Below are 18,971 nucleotides of genomic sequence, written 5' to 3' on the forward strand. Positions count from 1 at the left end.
CATTCCCACCAACAGTGGAAGAGGGTTCCCCTTTCTCCACATCCCCTCCAACACATGTTCTTTCCTGTCTTGGTAATTTTGGCCATTCTAACTGGTGTAAGGTGATATCTCAATGTAGTTTTAATTTGAATCTCCCTGTTGATTTGAATATTCTTGATGGCTATTGATAATGAACATTGCTTCATGTGTCTGATAGCCATTTGTATGTCTTCTTTGGAGAAATGTCTGTCCATGTCTTCTGCCCATTTTTCTTTTTTTTTTTTATTATTATTATTTTTTATTTATTTTTATTTCCAGCATAACAGTATTCATTATTTTTGCACCACACCCCGTGCTCCATGCAATCCGTGCCCTCTATAATACCCACCACCTGGTACCCCAACCTCCCACCCCCCGTCCCTTCAAAACCCTCAGATTGTTTTTCAGAGTCCATAGTCTCTCTTGGTTCACCTCCCCTTCCAATTTCCCCCAACTCCCTTCTCCACTCTAAGTCCCCATGTCCTCCATGCTATTTGTTATGCTCCACAAATAAGTGAAACCATATGATAGTTGACTCTCTCTGCTTGACTTATTTCACTCAGCATAATCTCTTCCAGTCCCGTCCATGATGCTACAAAAGTTGGGTATTCATCCTTTCTGATGGAGGCGTAATACTCTATCCCCAGGGGTACAGGTCTGTGAATCACCAGGTTTACACACTTCACAGCACTCACCAAAGCACATACCCTCCCCAATGTCCATAATCCCACCCCCTTCTCCCCAACCCCCTCCCCCCAGCAACCCTCAGTTTGTTTTGTGAGATTCTGCCCATTTTTCGACGTTATTATCTGCTTTGTGTGTGTTGAGTTAGAGAAATTCTTTATAGATCTTGAATATCAGTCCTTTGTCTAAGGTAATTTTTGAATATTTTCTCCCATTCCATGGCTTGTCTCTTTGTTTTATTGACTGTTTCCTTTGAAGTTCAGAACTTTCAATATTGACAATGTCCCAAGAGTTCACTTTCACTTTTGTTTCCTTTGCCTTTTGAGACAAGTTCTGAAAGAAATAGTGGTGGCTGATGTCAAAGACATTACTGTCTATGTTCTCTTCTATAATTTTGATAGATTCCTGACTCACTTGAGGCCTATTATCCATTTCAAGTTCATCTTTGTGTGCAGTGTAAGAGAATGGCCAAGTTTCATTCTTCTACACGTAGCTTTCCAATTTTCCCAGCGCCATTTATTGAAGAGATTGTCTTTTTTCTATTAGATATTTTTTTCCTGCTTTGTCGAAGATTATTTGATCATAGAGTTGCAGGTCCATTACTCATGTCTCTGTTCCACTGGTCTATGTGACTGTGTTTGTGCCAGTACCATGCTGTCTTTGTGGCAATAGGTTTGTAGTATATCCTGAAATCAGGAAACGTGATGCCTCTAGTTTGGTTTTCCTTTTTCAACATTTCCTTAGCAATTCCGGGTGCTTTTTGGTTCCATACAAATTTTAGGATTGTTTGTTCCATCACAAAGTAATGAAAAAGCATTCCATGCTCATGGATTGGAAGAATAAACATTGCTAAAATATCTATACTGCCCAGAACAATCTGTACTCTCAGTGCCATCCTGATGAAAATTCAACTGGCATTTTTCAAAACAAGGACTTTCAATGACACACATGATCAGACTGATTTCTTATATTATACTTTAATTATTTTAATTTAAATTCAGTTCAGTTAACACAGAGTGCATTACCGGTTTCAGAGGTATATTTAGTGATTCATCAGTTGCCTATAATAGCTAGTGCTCATTCCATGAAATGCCCTCCTTAATGCCCTTTGGCCAATTACCTCATACCCCACAGCCACTTCTAGTTTAAACAGAAAATTTTGAATATAGTTTCAGGATTTGGATTTGGGAATGTTCATCCTAGAATTGTAGCTTATTTATTTATTTTATCACAACATTATCTACTTAAACTCTTTTTAAAATTATGTTCAGTTAGCCACCATATAGTACATCATTAGTTTTTGATGCAGTGCTCAACAATTCATTATTTGTGTACAACACCCACAGCTCCTCCCAGCATGTGCCCTCCTTACCACCCATCCCCAAGTTACCCCATCCCCTGACCCCTACCCCTCCAAAACCCTGTCTCTTCCACAGAGAAACATATTGATTTCTGATTTTATTTATTTGGGGCTTTCTCTTTTCTTTTTGATAAATCTAGCCAGAGGTTTCTCAATTTTATTTTATTTTTCCCAAAGAAATTGACCTTCATTTTTTAAATCTGTTCTGCTGTTGTTGGTTTTTATATCATTTACTTCTGCTCTAGTCTTTAGTATTTCCTTCCTTCTGCTGTATTTAGCTTCAGTCACTGCACTTTCTCTAGCTCCTTCAGGTGTAATGTTAGGTGGTGTCTTTTAGATTTTTCTTACTTCTTGAGGTCTTCCTGTATGCGTTGTATTTCTGTTTTGGACCACCTTTGCTGCAGAAAAACTAAGTAAGACAAAGTGATGTAGGTTTTATACTCTTGTGAGTGCGTGTGTGTGTGTGTGTGTGTGTGTGTGTGTGTGTGTGTAATGTTCAGGCTCTACATCCACACCACACCTGGTGGGGTTTCACTGCTTTCTGATGTTGTCACTAACATTGATGCCCTGAACTTTGTTTAAGACAGTGACACCCCCCTCCAAAGACCATTTCATCTTTTACATTGGATTGTTGATGACTCTGTGGCCTCATGTCCAGCATGCACTTTATGCTTTTTCTATCATGTGTACACGTTGATCTGGGTGGACATGTGATGCATACTGAGTGCCTCTGGGATTCCTGCAAAGGTTCAGTTGATGGGCATCAGGATATTTGTGATTCATTGATATTTAGGGACAGGAATAAACAACATGAGTGAATCTGTATTTTGTGCATTTTAATATAATTGTTTTCCCATTAGAACAAATTTTCGAAGTCAGATAGTGAAGAGGTAAGCACAGAATCATGTGTGCAGAGAGGGCCCTGAAGGAAAGTGTTCTCTGGAGAGGAATCACCAGATGCTGACCAGAAACTTATCCAAAACCTCCATCTGCATCTTCTCCTGGGCTTAAAGATAGAATTGGTGAGCAGTGTGCACCCTCTGGTGGTCCCTATCCTCTCCTACAGTGAGGTTTCTGTCTGGGCTCACACTGATGTCCCTGCACTGTGTCGTTTCACAGTAATACATGGCTGTGTCCTTGGCTCTCAGGCTGTTCATCTGCAGATACAGTGTGTTTTTGCCATTGTCTCTGGAGATGCTGAATTGTACAGAGTCTGTGTAGTTTGTGCTACTTCCATCATTGCTAATCCATGCGACCCACTGCAGCCACTTCCCTGGAGCCCAGTGGACCCAGCTCATGTGGTAACTGCTGAAAGTGAATCCAGAGCCTGCATAGGAGATTCTCAAGATCCCACCAGCTGCACCTCACACTGGACACCTGAGGACACAAGACATCCTGCTCAGGAAATTGTTGCAGCTCCACCGTTTCTCTCACTCGTATCCAGTCTCATACTCAAGGTCTCTTGTTCACCATGAATTACTGTTTAAAATAGCAACAAGGAAAACCCAGCGAAGCACAAAGTACATAGTGAGTTGTCTGTGTCTTTTCTTGAATACTGATTGAAACACCTGGAAATCCTGGTGCTGGGGCTCCTCTCCCAGCTGCATGGTCAGGGCTGGGCTGTTTTAATTAGCAGAGGGAAGGCCCTATTTGCATGTTCTCTGAGTATATATCAAATTTTCCAGGTAGCATCCTCATGACGGCAGTGACTAGAGCAGTTGTGAGGGTCCTGGGGGGGTTTGGTCACCATGATATCTTTGAGGAAACTGTACTCTTTTACTTTGTGATTTTGGTAGAGAAACTGCATAACACCCATTATGTTCCTTTTTTCACTATGCACCTCATCATCGTGATGTAGGTACCAATTTTACAGTATTTTATAGGTGGGTATGTACACATTGCAGCAAAGAATCATTGTGTGAACTTCCAGGTGAGCACAGCAGGTGAAGTTGAGCCCCAGTGTCGGAGTCTGTGCGCCTCATCATGGGAACTGTTTGCTCGCTTGAACCTCCTGCAGGACAGAGCAGGACATGAGACTTGCAGGCTTCCTGAATTTCCAGAATTCCCAATAGACTGATGTGTGGTGACCAGGTTTTTCTGACACAGAAACTTGGTGACACCGAGAAGGCTTGACAGAAACTCACAAAGCTTGTGGAGATGCTGTGGGCTGTCAACAACCACAAGGGGCATTTATACCTGTTCTTTTTGTACACATCAATGGAAAACTTTAAATAAAGATAAAAGAATGGAATTATTATTTAAACAATTAACATCAGAACACTTGAGATCAGAACACATGCTGTTAGTTAAAGACAATTCTTCATTTTTGAAATGGAGATCATTGTATTTCTATGCTCATATTTATTATCATAATGATATCAATTATATTTATCCCAGTGCTTCACCCTTGACAAGTTTGGTTTTTGTCATTTTGATGGTTTTATCCAAAAATGAAGGACTCTTTTGCATTTCCACAGATTTACAAATTGTTTACTGTGTTTCTGTGTAGGAGAAGTTAACAGAGCATTTAGCTGGAAACCATCGAGAGGAGACCAGCCATCAACCAGCCTCTTGTCCTGGATCATGAGCTTCATGGTTCTTGAGTCAGAGGGATTGTGAGTGAACCCTGTTGGTCCCAGTGCACCAGCAGGTGTCACAGACCCTTGCAGAGATACAGGGACTCCTCTTTTTCCTTCCCCATTTATCCAACATGCAAAGAGTTACCCTCTCAGCATAACCACTATGGATTGTCCTATTGGTAGGATATGTCCTCATACTTACTTCCTTTACTTGAGCTCCTCACTCTGCTCATAGGCTACAGTATCCAATATTTATTGTATTCAGACATGAGCAGAAATCTTGGATCAAGTCCCTACGATCTATCAGGTGCTCTCAAGTCACTGAGGTCTTTCCCTCCTGAGGGTATAAATTCATAGGTTCTATATGGGAAATGTCTCCTGTCTCAGTAAGGTGGGGGTCAACTACTTGTCCTTGGAGAAGAAGTCCTAGAAACCATGTATCTATATGCTTCCAATTATATTTGATGTGAATCACTAATGAAATTGCCATTGGTCTGAGAATTGTCTTCAGCAGATAATGGATTTTGTCATTCTGTCAGGTATGAGGTGACATCTTTCCATGGTTTTGATTTGTGCTTCCCTCATGATGGCTTATGTTGAGCATATTTTCATGTACCTGATAACCATCTGGATGTCTTATTTCAGTAAGTGTTTATTCCTTCCTTTCTTCTGACCATTTCTTAACTCTATTATTTGCATGTTGAGTGTGGGAAAGTCTTTATAGATTATGGATATTAAACTTTATCAGATATGTTTTTTCCAAATATCTTACCCATTTATGATTCATATGTGGAATTCATGAAGAAAACAAATGAATATAAGCAAAGTAGGAAAAGATAAAAATGAGGGAGGGAAACAACCACAAGTGACTCTTAGTAACAGAGAACAAACCGCAGGTTGCTGGAGGGAGATGAGTGAGGATTGTGAAGATGATGATCATGAAAGAAGGCACCGGTTTTGATGAACACTAGGTGTTGTATGTAAGGATGAATCACTGAATTACACTCCAGAAACCAATATTACACTGTGTGGTAACTAATAAAATTTAACTTAAAAATAAAATAAATAAGAAAAAAGTTGCAGGTACTGGGATACATGTGTGGTGTCAGACAGTGAGGACTGGGGAACAACACATCATAAACATGCATCCTCAAGCTTGGGCTTTTTCCTGCGGAGGAATGGGAAGTGCAAGGAAAGGCCAGCTAACACTTGTCCATGCTTCATGAGTTCTCAGATGCACCGCTGAGATCCAGCCTGGCCCAGGAGCTCAGGACGACCACACTTGGGCAGGATGTGGGATGCATGGTGTTTGGACAGCTGCCAATGAGGTGTGGGCACAGACAAGTAAGGAAATGCCAACACATATGGCTCCACACCATGAGTCATGACTGTTTTATTTAATTATGTCCACAACCAGTCAGGGAGAAAATGTGAAAATGTAAAGAGTTGAGTCTCATTTCTCTAGATCCCAATGATTATGAACTTTGAGACTGAATTTCTTTCTTTCAACCTAAATTAGAGAAATTATTCAAATTATTCTATCATTCACTAAATATATGAGCATAGATTTTCTGTATTATTTGTTAAAAATGCCTGCCTTTAATTGTTTTATTTTAGAAAAAATCACACCACATAATATGTAGCATCTTAAATTTTTGAAATGTAAAAATGTAATGGTGATAACCATACACACCACATGATTTCACACTGAAGCATCTCCAACAGAGTCTCATTTCTTCCACCACACCTGACATGTGGACCAGCCCTTCCATGTTCAGGGCCTCAGGACTGGACCTTAGTCTTGTCCCTCATAGGATGTCATCCATACCTTTCCAAGAGCTTCCTGGTGTTACTGGTTTAACCATGTAAAGTTGAGATACATAGAGTATATTAATGTTTACCAGTTGTGTTGGTCTTTTCTACTCTCTCATAAAAAGGACATAAACAGAAGGCTAATTATATGAACGTTAAATTAAAGCAAATGAATAGTCAAGAAGCTAAATTTAAAAATAGGCAAGTGACTCCCTAACCCTACAAGCTATAAAACCTTAAAAATCTAATGATTATTTATGTTTCCCAGAATGAGTCACTTTATAGTAATAGGAGTTCAGGAATTTGGATCTTGGTAGTTTGTTAACCATTCAGTTTCACAGAAGTGGTAATTAGTAAATCCCTGAATAATATTAGCTTTGTTTGATGGAAAAATCCTTCTGTGGTATGTTGTGAAGTTCAGGAGAACAAACACAATAACTGTTTGCAGTTATTTTTTAAGTTTTTATTTCAATTACAGTTATTTAACATAGGGCATATTTAACAGGACCCAAACCTACATAACCCACCTCCACCTGCCACCCCTCTGGTAACCGTCAGTCTGTTATCTGTAGTTCAGAGTGTGTTCCTTGTTTTCTCTCTTTCTTCCCCCCCCCTTTTCTCCTTTTTGAAATATAGTTGTTTCTAAAATTCAACATATGAGTGAAATTATGTGGTATTTGTCTTTCACTGACTAATACACTTAGCATAAAACTCTCCAGCTCCATCCAAGTCATTGGAAATGTCAAGATTTCATTCTTTTTTATGAGTGAGTAACATTTCACTCTCTGAATATACCACATCTTCTTTATCATTCATCAGTGAGTGGACACGTGGGCTGTTTGTATAGTTTGGCTATTGTAAATAATGTTGCTGTTAATTTAAGGGTGTGAGGTTCTCTGTGTGCTAGTCTTTTTGTGCTCTTTGGGTAAATATCCAGTCCTGTGTTTTCTGGGTCATAGTGTAGTTCTACTTTTAGTATTTGGGGAATCTACACCCTATTTTCCAGAGTGGCTGTACCCTGCACACTCCACATCCAACCAGGGAATTCTGCAGGGCCTCAGTTCTAAGGAGATGGTATCAGTTCTCATTTAACAAGCCCAGCAGAGCACACCTACTTAAAAGTCCCCAGTTTCTGGCCAGGGACTGAACACAGACTACTGCAGGCTAGGAGAGGCTCTGTAGACAATTGGCCTGAAAGCAATTCCTGCTAAAACAGAACAGCAGAGAACAAACAGTACACAGTACACACCAGTACACACCAGAGACCTCTCTGAATCACCAAACCCTCAGCATAACTGCATTTTGTAGTATACCAAAGAAGGAAGAATCTTAAGGAAAATGACAAGATGGAGGAATTCAATTTCAGGTGCAATTCTGATCAACCTCAATTTAGCTTTTCTTAGATCAGTCCCTTTGACCCCACAGGGTGAGCAGAAGACTTGTGTTCTGTCTCCAGATCCAGTAGTTTCTATTCCTGAAAGGATCCTGTGCATCAAGAACACTGGCATCCAGCCAATCCATTTACAATGCAGCAATGTCCACTGCAGTGGGATACTGAGTGATGCTGACCATATCCCTGCTATTCTTGTCCTTTTGGAGCACCTCTGACTTCCTGCTCAAAGTGATTGTCTCATTGCTGACAATTGTTTTCTTCTCCTTGTGACCTGTTGGGTGAGAGCATGTGCCTGGACCTCAGGTGGCAACAGTCACTTACTGCAAAATGATATACTTATTGAAAAATATTCACTGGGCTTTCCACATTAAAACAGCAGTAGTGCTCATAGGACCACTGGATCAGAGGAGGAAGGGAAACAAGGTTTAGATATTCTGAAATAAAACAGCAGAGTGCCATTTTGAGCCTCAATATATACAGCACTGGGTACTTATCACACCATCTTTGAAGCAAGAAAATATCGAAGATATTAAAAAAAGGAAGATATATTTCTTGGTCCCCTTAGAAAGATGAGGTCACAGAGGAGTCCATTCCCCACACTACAGAGAGGCACAGACCTGGCTGAGTCTACAAGTCTTGCACAGAAACCTTGGATTTCCATAAGAATCCGTGTGCTTCTAGGTGATATTAGCATTGGATCCCTGCTGAGTAACAGATTTCCTTTCCAAGTGGAGGTGAGTATTCTCCAACCCACTGAGAACCTGGAGAACAAAGGCATAAGAAGGAGGAAGTCACCCTTTCATTTCAATCTCATTGCCTGAACTGCTCATCTCCTCTTTTCCAACCCTACTCTTGGACTGAGCAATACATCCAGGGGTTCCTGGTTCTCCATCCAACAGCCTGAAGATAATTTATTCCACCATCCCCTCGAGCTTGTAGAGGACAGAGCCTGGGACTTCTCAGGCTCTCTTACCATGGGATCTAATTACATATGTTCTTGCTGCAGGTGAAATTTCAGCTGGAAATGAATAATAACCCTCCATTCTGTACATGCTTGTTGGCATATGGTATTGTCTGCCTTTTTGTATTGTAGCCATTCTTAGTGCAGGTGTAATGATATCTTGTGAGGATGAAAATACTGATGTATACAATTATCTCTTTCTAGAATAGGACATTATGCTGATACATGCTCCTTGAAGAACTGCTAAGATTAGTGCTACCATCATGGATATAGAGGATGTAGGGATGGTGAAGTTCACCCCATGCCCATTCCCATGTCCAGTTTGTGCTGCACAAGTTGTTAAGAGCTGTGGCAGGTAAATCACAGTCTCGGACTTTAAAATTTTGGAGTAAAACCCCGCCATTCTTTGCAGATCATGATTCTTCTTTTGAGAAATAGCTGGAAGCCTGTTCCTGGATCTTAGGAACTATAGGTTCAAGCCCGACTCAGCTGTCCATCTTGAAGTGGGTGTTATTTGAATGTCCAAGCCATAAAGTGGAGCATGTGCAGTGATACTCCATCGGCCGATGGAAGAAATGATGGTGTCTGAAGAGATCTTGAAGGCACAAGTAAGTCACATGAAGAATTTTCTACATGTCCATGATCTCCCATCCTGCTGTACTGCTTTCTCTCTCCTAACCTACATATATGGCCTCATGGGGAGAGCTCTACAATTACTTCAGAGGGAAGAAAATGATGAACCTGGTTCACATTTGTTTCTGTATGATATTCAGACACCAGTTAAAGGTGGAACACACTAGTCTTTTAAAAATTATTTATTTAAAAAAATGTATTTATTTTTTAAATTTCTTTTCAGTGTTCCAGAATTCATTGTTTATGCACCATGCCCAGTGCTCCATGCAATACGTGCCCTCCACAATATCCACCACCAGGCTCAACCAATCTCCTACCCCTGTCCCCTCCAAAACCTTCAGTTAGTTTCTCAGAGGGAACTCACTTGTCTTATCACGTTCTCCACCTCTCTGGAGCACCTGTTTTATACGACAGAATTTCCCTCATGAAGGCAGGATTACAGCATTAATTCAGTGGCAACATCTTGCAAATTTGAGGCAAATTCAAGATCCTTCTGGAATGAAGATATTGGTCATCCTGTCAGGTAATGGTCTGGCACAGCTTGAATATTTGGCTGACAACAGAGAGGATACATCATTGGTAGAGTATGAAAGCAGCTCTATATCCCAATTTTCAGTTATTTCCAGTTACAGAAATGTGGACCTTAGTTATCTTGCTTACGTCCTCCTTGTTATTTTCAAACATGGGTATGTCTTCATTTTGTTTCCTGTCTTTTTCTTTGCCATGTAACATAAGATGTATTGACTTTATATCATTGCACTTAAGAATTCTTAATTATACATCATAATATTTCAGTTGAAGGATATCAATGAGAAGAGAAAACACCACTGAAGAGCTTCACCTCCTCTTCTGGGGACGGTTGTAGATGGTTTTTTGAATTCAGGGTACTTGTATCATATATGGTGAAATTGTGACTGTGTTATTTTCTGTGTTTGCAGAATGAGTGCGATTAAGGCAATGAGTATGGAGGCACAGTTTACAGGACTTTGATGGTTGATGGTTAACTCAATGTGTCAGTGTGACAGGGACATGGTTAAGCAGATTGAACATTGTTTCTCTGGGTGTCTGTGATGCTGTTTCTGGAATGGATTGGCATTTGCATCCATGGTCTCTCTGTACGTGGGCATCATCCAATCCATGAATGTTCTGAGTAGAATAAAAGGCTGAGGGAGGAGGAATTCCCTCACGTTTACTTCCTGTGTGCATGCTTGAGCAGGGACACTGGTCACCTCCTGCCCTTGGATGCAGTTACACCTTCAGGTCCCCAGGATCTCTGACTAGACCACACTGGGAATCTGGTGAGACTTTCATCCCTGGCTGTCCTGGGTCTCCACCTTGTGATATTAGATCATGGGACTTCTCAGACTCTTCAGTGATATATGCAGAGGGCTACGTGTTCCTTTCCTCAGGAGAACTATGACCAATACTATACATTTATTAATAGTTATATATTAAAATCCAATTGGTTTGTAGTTAGAAATATCAATAAATATTCATAAAATCTGGAAGGATAAGAGGAAATAGTTGCACATTATTATTTCTTTGGAATATATATTTTTCATCTTTTATTTCCAGAGAACACCTAAAATATATTTTATTGTAAAAATTATTTCACCTCGAAACTCAATGGTTATAACATACAATACTAAAATACTAAAATACTAAAAAACCAAATACTTATTTGTGGAGCATAAAAAATAGCATGGAGGACATGGGGAGATAGAGAGGAGAAGGGAGTTTGGGGAAATTGGAAGGGGAGGTGAACCATGAGAGAGTATGGACTCTGAAAAACAATCTGAGGGGTTTGAAGTGGCAGGGGGGTGGGAAGTTGGGGTACCAGTTGGTGGGTATTATAGAGGGCACGGATTGCATGGAGCACTGGGTGTGGTGCAAAAATAATGAAAACTGTTATGCTGAAAATAAATAAAAAATAAATTATAAAAAAAAATAAATACTAAAATATCAGAACCTGTACAAATCCACACCCCCTCAAGCCCAGTACATATTTTTCTAGTTGAGAAGGAAAACAATTCACCTTCTTCACCAGCAGCTGGATCTACCCTGTATTTGGTGGGTCTTAGAGCCCCATGGTGTCCTGAGTGCCCCTAGTGACCCAAGCACCCCTTGGTGACCCTAGCGCCCACTGGTGTCCTGACTGTTCCTGCAGCCCAGCCTCTCCTGTGTTCCTGCAGGGAGGTTTGGGTCTGGGCTCACACTGACATTTCCTCACTATGTATCTACCAGTAATACATGACCAGGACCTTGGTGGCACTGAGATCAGTCAGCTGCAAGAACTCGTTCTTGGAGGTGACTCTGGAGATGTACATGTAGCTCTTGTTGGATGGAGTGTCATGTGTGCTTTACCTATGATTTGTAAACCAATTCACTGCCCCCAGTCACTTGGTGTTGGTTGATTCATTTCCACCAGAAATTACTGCATGACACGGAGAATCTGGAGATGGTGATCGTGAGGTGCAGGGTCTGTCAGTCCCTCACCAGTCATGAGCCTGACTCCTGAAGCAGAACCTGGGGCAAGACACCTGGGCACAAGGCCTCGTCATTCACGACACTCACAACCATCCCAATGGTCCCATGTCTGACATCTGGACCATCTCTTTGGGGAGCTGTCACCAGACATAGAGAAGGGCCTAGAAACTCATTTTCCTCCAGACCAAAGCTCTGCCTTCCCCAGAGACATCACCCTGTCTGAAGAGAGAGCTGTGAGCTACCATACATGACAGTGAATTTTACCCTAGAGGTTGAGGAGAAGTTTGAATGTGTGGGAAGGAGCCTGTCCTTGGAAGTCGACAGGAAAGAGTTAGGCTCTTCTGGAACTTCCAGGACCACACGTGGGTATCTCCTTGTTGAACTCACAAGGTATGTTGGTCTGGGATGGGTGAGCCCTGGGTCTATGAGCTGTGTTGGAAGCAGGTCAATAGGTGGCCTCATTTTCTGAGCATAAGAATAAATGTTGAATAAACGAGTGATTCAAAATTCATTTTAATCTAAACTATTTGTCAAGAAGATACTTAATGGGATCCACATTTTGTAGCTACAGCTCTTCAAATGAACAACTACCTGCTCAGCATGGGTGCATCTGGGGACCTTTGATCCCAATGGTCTCTGCTGATGGGCTTTGTCTGCAAAGATGTCTGCAAAACGTGTTAAGTGATGACTTTGTCCTCAAGTGCATGGACACCAACACTAGGAACCTATTCTGTTCCTATGCTTGGAGGGTGCCTCCCTGGTCCTGAGAAATCCACCTCACACTGGGGCCTGTTATCTGTTGGAGGAGGATCTTGCTTTAAAAAAAAGTGGGTAAATTTTCTCTTATGCAGCACAGAGATGATCATTAATTCAGGCATGGAGTTAATGACAATAAAATACTAACCTGAAGGAAATGGTGTTAATGACCCAGAGATTATTAGGACCTAATCATTAGAAGTCTAATAAGAGATTGTGCGGGTTATGTTCATATTCCTGAAAAACCTGCAGCAAGTGGATAAATGCTGAGATAGATGAATAGACTTCAAATAGAGATCAGATGCCCATAGAACAGATAGATGACAGATGGATACTTACATAAGTTTATATTATTTTAAAAGACACTACAGAGGAATCATATCATTATGAACACATAAAATAGAATGTCCAAAATTGTCATTGTTTCTAAAACCATATTTTCATGAGGAAAGAATATTTTGGTGTCAACTTTGGGTTAACACCCAAGTAAGGATATGTGTTACTTTTTTTAATGAATAAGCAGAGTTTCCACTTAGGGTGGTGGTGCCTCCTTGTAGATATTGGTTGTTGTGTAATTTTGTGTAAGCTATGGAACATATCTTGCCCTATAACAGTCCATGGAATATGTCTTTGAAACCTAAGTCATTACATAAGCAGTATCACATCTTTAAATGGAGAGGACATAAATAAGATCATTTGTGTTATTTAGCATCTTGCAATGACTGAATTGATGAAGACTCAGGGGTACCTGAACCATTTCCCCAGAGTGTGAAGTTATAAGGGAAATTGTGACTCAGAGGCAAGAATACAGAGGAACCCTAAGCATGGGTTTTCCCCAACATTGGACACTGCAGAGCCCTACAGGAACCTGTCACTTCCCAGCTTCTGTCTGCACCCGCATCTGTGGCTGGGACTCGTGGTCAGAGGGCCTTGAGGGCCCCAAGTAACCATATTCCTCCTCCAGAGACACTACCTGTCTTCCATGGTCTTCCTTCCCAGGGTGTCCTGAGCTCTGGGATGTGCACTGACATATTGTTTCCAGAGTGGCTGCACCAGGTCGAATTCCCACCAATAATGCAAGAGGGCTCCCCTTTTGCCACATCCTTGCCAACATTTGTTGTTTCCTGTCTTGTCATTGTAACCTCTGTCACCTGTGTTGTCATATCATATTGTGGTTTTGATTTGTATTTCCCTGATGCTGAATGATGTGGAGTATTTTTTCATGTGTCTCTTGGCCATTTGTATGTCTTCTTTGGAGAAATGTTTGTTCTTGCTTTCTCCACATTTCTTGACTGGATTAATTGATTTTTGGGTGTTGAGTTTGCTAAGTTCTTTGTAGATTTTAGGTATTAATCATTTTTTAATTAAGTGCAATTATCTAATGTATAGTAGATCATTAGGTTTTTTTTTTACATCGTTGGTTTTTGATGTAGTGTTCAATGATTAACTAGTTTCATTAACCCCCAGTGCACATTAGATCATGTCCCCTCCTTAATATCCATCACCTTCTTACCCCATCTCTCTATCTCCTTCCCTTCTGAACCCTCAACATGTTACCCTGTGTCCAGAGTCTCTTATGGATTGTCTCGCTCTCTGATTTCTTCCCATTCAGATTTCCCTCCCTTCCCCTATTGTCCTTTGCACTATTCCTTTTATTCCACATATGAGTGAAACCATGTGATAATTATCTTTCTCTGACTGACTCATTTCATTTACAATAATACCCTCCAGTTCCATGCATGTTGATACAAATGTTAGGTATTCATCCTTTCTGGAGGCTGAGCAATATTCCGTTGTATATATGAACTGCATCTTCTTTATCCATTCCTCTGTTGAAGGACATCTGAGCTCCTGACACAGTTAGTCTATTGTAGACATTGCTGCTGTGAACATTGGGGTGCATGTGTCCCTTCTTTTCACTACATCTGTACTATGGGGTAAATATCTAGTAGTGGAGCTGCTGGATTGTAGGGTAGGTCTATTTTTAACGTCTTGAGGAAACTCTTTACTGTTTTCCAGAGTAGCTGTATGAGCGTGCATTCCCAGTAACAGTGGGAGAGGTTTACCCTTTCTTCGCATCCCTGCCAACCAATGTTTCCAATTCAATAATTTTAGCTCTTCTGACTAGGGTGAGGTGGTATCTCATTGTAGTTTTGATTTCTTTTTTCCTGATGCCAAGTGATATTGAACAGTTATTCTTGCATCTGTTAGCCATTTGTCTGTGTTTTTGTTTTTGTTTTTGTTTTTTTTGTGGAGAAATATCTGTTTGTGTATTCTACCCATTTCCTGCCTGGATTATTTGGGTGTTTTAAGTTGTTGAGTTTGTTAAATTCTTTGTAGATCTTGCATACTAACCCTTTATCTATATGGCATTTACAAATATCTTCTCTAACTCTGAGGTTGCCTTTTAGCTTTGTAGACTTGTTTCCTTTGCTGGGCAGCTCTTTATCTTGATGAAGTCTGAATCGTTCATTGTTTCTTTATTTGTCTTGCCTTTGGAGATTTGACTGTCAAGAAGTCCCTGTGTCTGAGATCAAAGTGGTTGCTGCCTGCATTCTTCTCTAGGATTTTGATGAATTCTTGACTCCCATTTTGGCTTTTCATCCATTTTGAGTTCATCTTTGCATATGGTGTAAGAGAATGATTCAGTTTCATTCTTCTGCATGTTGCTGTCAAACTTTCCCAAACCATCTACTGAAGAGACTTTTTTCCATTGGATATTTTTTCCTGCTTTATTGAGAATGGAAAAACATGGAATTTTTTTTTTCCATTTCGTTATGTCTTTCTAAATTTCTTTTATATGTGTTTTGTGGTTTCTAGAGTACAGATCCTTTACCTCTCTATTTAGGTTTACTCCTAGGTATCATTTTTTCTTTGGGTGCAATTGTCAAGGAGATAAACTGCTTGATTACTTTTCTTCTGCCTCATTGTTAGTGTATAGAAATGCAGTTGACTTCTGGTCATTGATTTTATATTCTGTCACTTTGCTGAATTGCTGCATCAGTTCTAGCAAATTTTTTTTGCCAGAGATTTTTGGGATTTCTATATTGAGTTCATGTCATCTGTGAAGCATGAATGTTTGACTTCTACTTCCCAGTTTGGATGCCTTTTATTTCTTTTTGTTTTCTGATTGCTGAGGATAGTCTTCCAGTACTGCCTTGAAAAACAGTGGTGAGAGTGGACATCCCTGTCAGGTTCCAGATCATAAGGGACAAACCCCATCATTTCTTGCTTACAAGAGACTAATTTTAGAACCAAAGACATCTTCGGTTTGAAAGTAAGGGGATGGAGGACTATCGATTATGCCAGTGGACATCAAAAGAAAGCTAGTGTAGCCATCCATATATCAGACAAATAGTGTTTAATCCAATGATAGTAATAAGAGACATAGAAGGGCACCATATCATAATAAAAGTGTTTAGCCAATAAGAAGTTCTAAAAATTGTAGATATTTATGCCCCTAACCTGGGATCAGTCAAGTATATAAATAATTAATATCAAAATGCAGAAGCACATTGATAATAGTACAATAATAGTAGGGATATTTAACACCCCACTCACAGCAATGGACAAATCATCTAACTGAAGATCTAAACAGATCAAGGGAACAAGGACTTTCTATTATTATGTTCAATTAGTCAAGTATGGTACATCATCAGTTTTGATGCAGTGTACAATGACTCATTAGTTGCATATAACACCCAGTGCTCATTACAACACATGCCTTCCTTAATCATTACTCAGCTTCCCCATATCTCCACGCACTCCCTTCTGTAACCCTCACTTTTTTTCCCAGAGGTAAAAGTTTCCTATGGATTTTCTCTCTCTCTGTTTCTTCCCTTTCACTTTTCCCTCCTATCCTTTATGATCCTCTGCCCTGTGTCTTCTATTCAACATATGACTGGAACCATGTGATGATTGTCTTTCTCTGACTGACTTACTTCACTTTGCGTGATACCATCCAGTTCTATCCACATCGATGTAATTAATAAGTATTCATCCTTCCTGTTGGCTGAATAATATTCCATTGAGTATATGGACCACATCTTCTTTATCCATTCACCTGTGGAAGGGTATCTCTGCTCCTTCCACAGTATGGCTATTGTGGATTTTGCCGCTATGAACATTGGAGTGCAGGTGCCCCTTGTTTTCACTACATATGTTTCTTAGGGATAAATATCCAGTAGTGCATTTGGGTCAAGAGGTAGCTGTATTTTTAACTACTTGAGGAAACTCCACACTGTATTCCAGAGTGGCTATACCAGCTTGCATTAGTACCAACAGCAGGAGTTGCAAGGGTTGTAAAGTTGAGAGGGTTCCCCTTTATCCACATCCTTGCCAACACTTGTTTCCTGTTCTGTTGATTTTGACCATTCTAACAGGTGTAAGGTGATATCTCATTATGGTGTTGTCTTGTATTTCCCTGATGGCTAGTGTTGTTGGACATTTTCTCTTGTGTCTGTCAGCCATTTATAAGTCTTTTTTTGGAAAAGTGTCTGTTCTTGTCTTCTGCCCATTTCTTGACTGGGTTAATTGTTTTTTTTTTTTTTTTTTTTTTTTTTTTTTTTTTTTTTTTTTGGGTATTGAGTTTGATAAGTTCTTTATAGGTCTTGGATACCAGCCCTTTTTCTGTAATGTCAAATATCTTCTCACATTCTGTGGACTCTCTCTCTCTCTTTTTAATTTATTTTCAGCATAACAGTATTTATTATTTTTGCACCATACCCAGTGCTCCGTGCAATCCATGCCCTCTATAATATCCACTACCTGATACCCCGACCTCCCACCCCCTGCCCCTTCAAAACCCTCAGATTGTTTTTCAGAGTCCATAGTCTTTCATGGTTTACCTCCCCTTCCAATTTCCCCCAACTCCCTTCTCCTCTCTAACTCACCATGTCTTCCATGCTATTTGTTAAGCTCCACAACTCTCTTAATTTTGTTGACTGTATATTGCATTGTGCAAAAGCTTATCTTGACGAAGTCCCAAAAGTTAATTTTTGCTTTTGTTTCCCTTTCCTTAGAGAGGTGTCTTGAAAGAAGTTGCTGTGGGCAGTGTCGAAGAGGTTACTACCTGTGTTCTCTAGCATTTTGATGGATTTCTGTCTCACATTGAGGTCCTTCTTCCATTTGGAGTTTCTGTTAGTGTGTAGTGTAAGAGAATGGTCCAGTTTCATTCTTCTGCATGTGGTTGTCCCATTTTCCAAGAACCATATATGGAAAAGACTCTCTTTTTTTCCATTGTATGTTCTTTTGTAATTTGTCAAAGAGCAATTCTATTTGACCATAGAATTGAGGGTCTATTTCTAAGGTATCTATTCTTTTTTTTTTTTTCAGCATAACAGTATTCATTATTTTTGCACCACACCCAGTGCTCCATGCAATCCGTGCCCTCTATAATATAGGGTCTCTATTCTGTCCCATTGATCTATGTGTTTGTTTTTGTGCCAGCACCATACTCTCTTGATGACTATGGCGATAACTTGAAATCAGGCATTGTGAAGGTCCCAGTTTTTGTTTTCTTTTTCAACATTTCCGTGGTGATCTGATGTCTTTTGGGGCTCCAACAAATTTTGGATTGTTTGTTTCAGTGCTGTGAAAACTGTTGATGCCATTTTGATACAGAGATTATTGAAAGTGTAAATTGTAAGAGAGAGCAAGATGGCAGAGAAGTAGAAGATGCCTTTTTAACTGGTCCCATAAAGTGAGCTTATTATCTATCAGACCCCTCCGAACACACATGAAATCAGCCTGAGATGCAGGCTTATACCCTTCTGGATATCTATGAGGGCAGAAGATGCCAGTGATGATTTCAAGCGGTGGAGTTTGAATGATGGGATGATTTTGGAGGATAAAGAGATGGGGGAGAGAGCCTCCCAAAGTGACCCATTGGAAAGTAATACCCCAATATAAGAGGGTTCAAAAGAGAGTTAAAAATTTTTTAACTTATTTATAATCACAATAAGATGTTCAGCACAAAAAATTCCATACTAACCTTTTTACTTGAACTTTTTTTGATACATATACCTGTGTTTTTTCTTTTCTTTTTCTATTTATTAAATATTCATGTAGAGATGACCTTCAAGGTAATCTTCTTTAACCAATCAATACTAACCCTATATATAAATCAGTTTTAATCCCCCTTTATTGTGAGAAAGTTGAGTCCTTTATCAAAGATATCAAGGTAGACCCAGGAAGAATCAAAATAACTGTCTTCACCTACACTGAAAATTTATAACCACCCTCCAATCTTTCTTCTGTCAGTGGTTCTGTATTTTTTTTGTTGTTGTT

General features: G+C 40.0%; 1 long non-coding RNA gene across 1 annotated transcript; it reads right to left on the bottom strand.

Annotated features, from left to right (window-relative positions):
* Positions 1–1,963: 1,963 nt before the first annotated feature.
* Positions 1,964–16,404, bottom strand: LOC116591967. Its single transcript, XR_004286256.1, has 3 exons — positions 16,359–16,404; positions 15,838–15,840; positions 1,964–2,013 (listed from the first exon to the last, which is right to left on the bottom strand). It is a non-coding gene; the product is annotated as an uncharacterized LOC116591967 (long non-coding RNA).
* Positions 16,405–18,971: the final 2,567 nt, after the last annotated feature.

The sequence above is a fragment of the Mustela erminea genome, chromosome 5 (genome assembly GCF_009829155.1).
Source record: "Mustela erminea isolate mMusErm1 chromosome 5, mMusErm1.Pri, whole genome shotgun sequence".
NCBI lineage: Eukaryota > Metazoa > Chordata > Mammalia > Carnivora > Mustelidae > Mustela > Mustela erminea.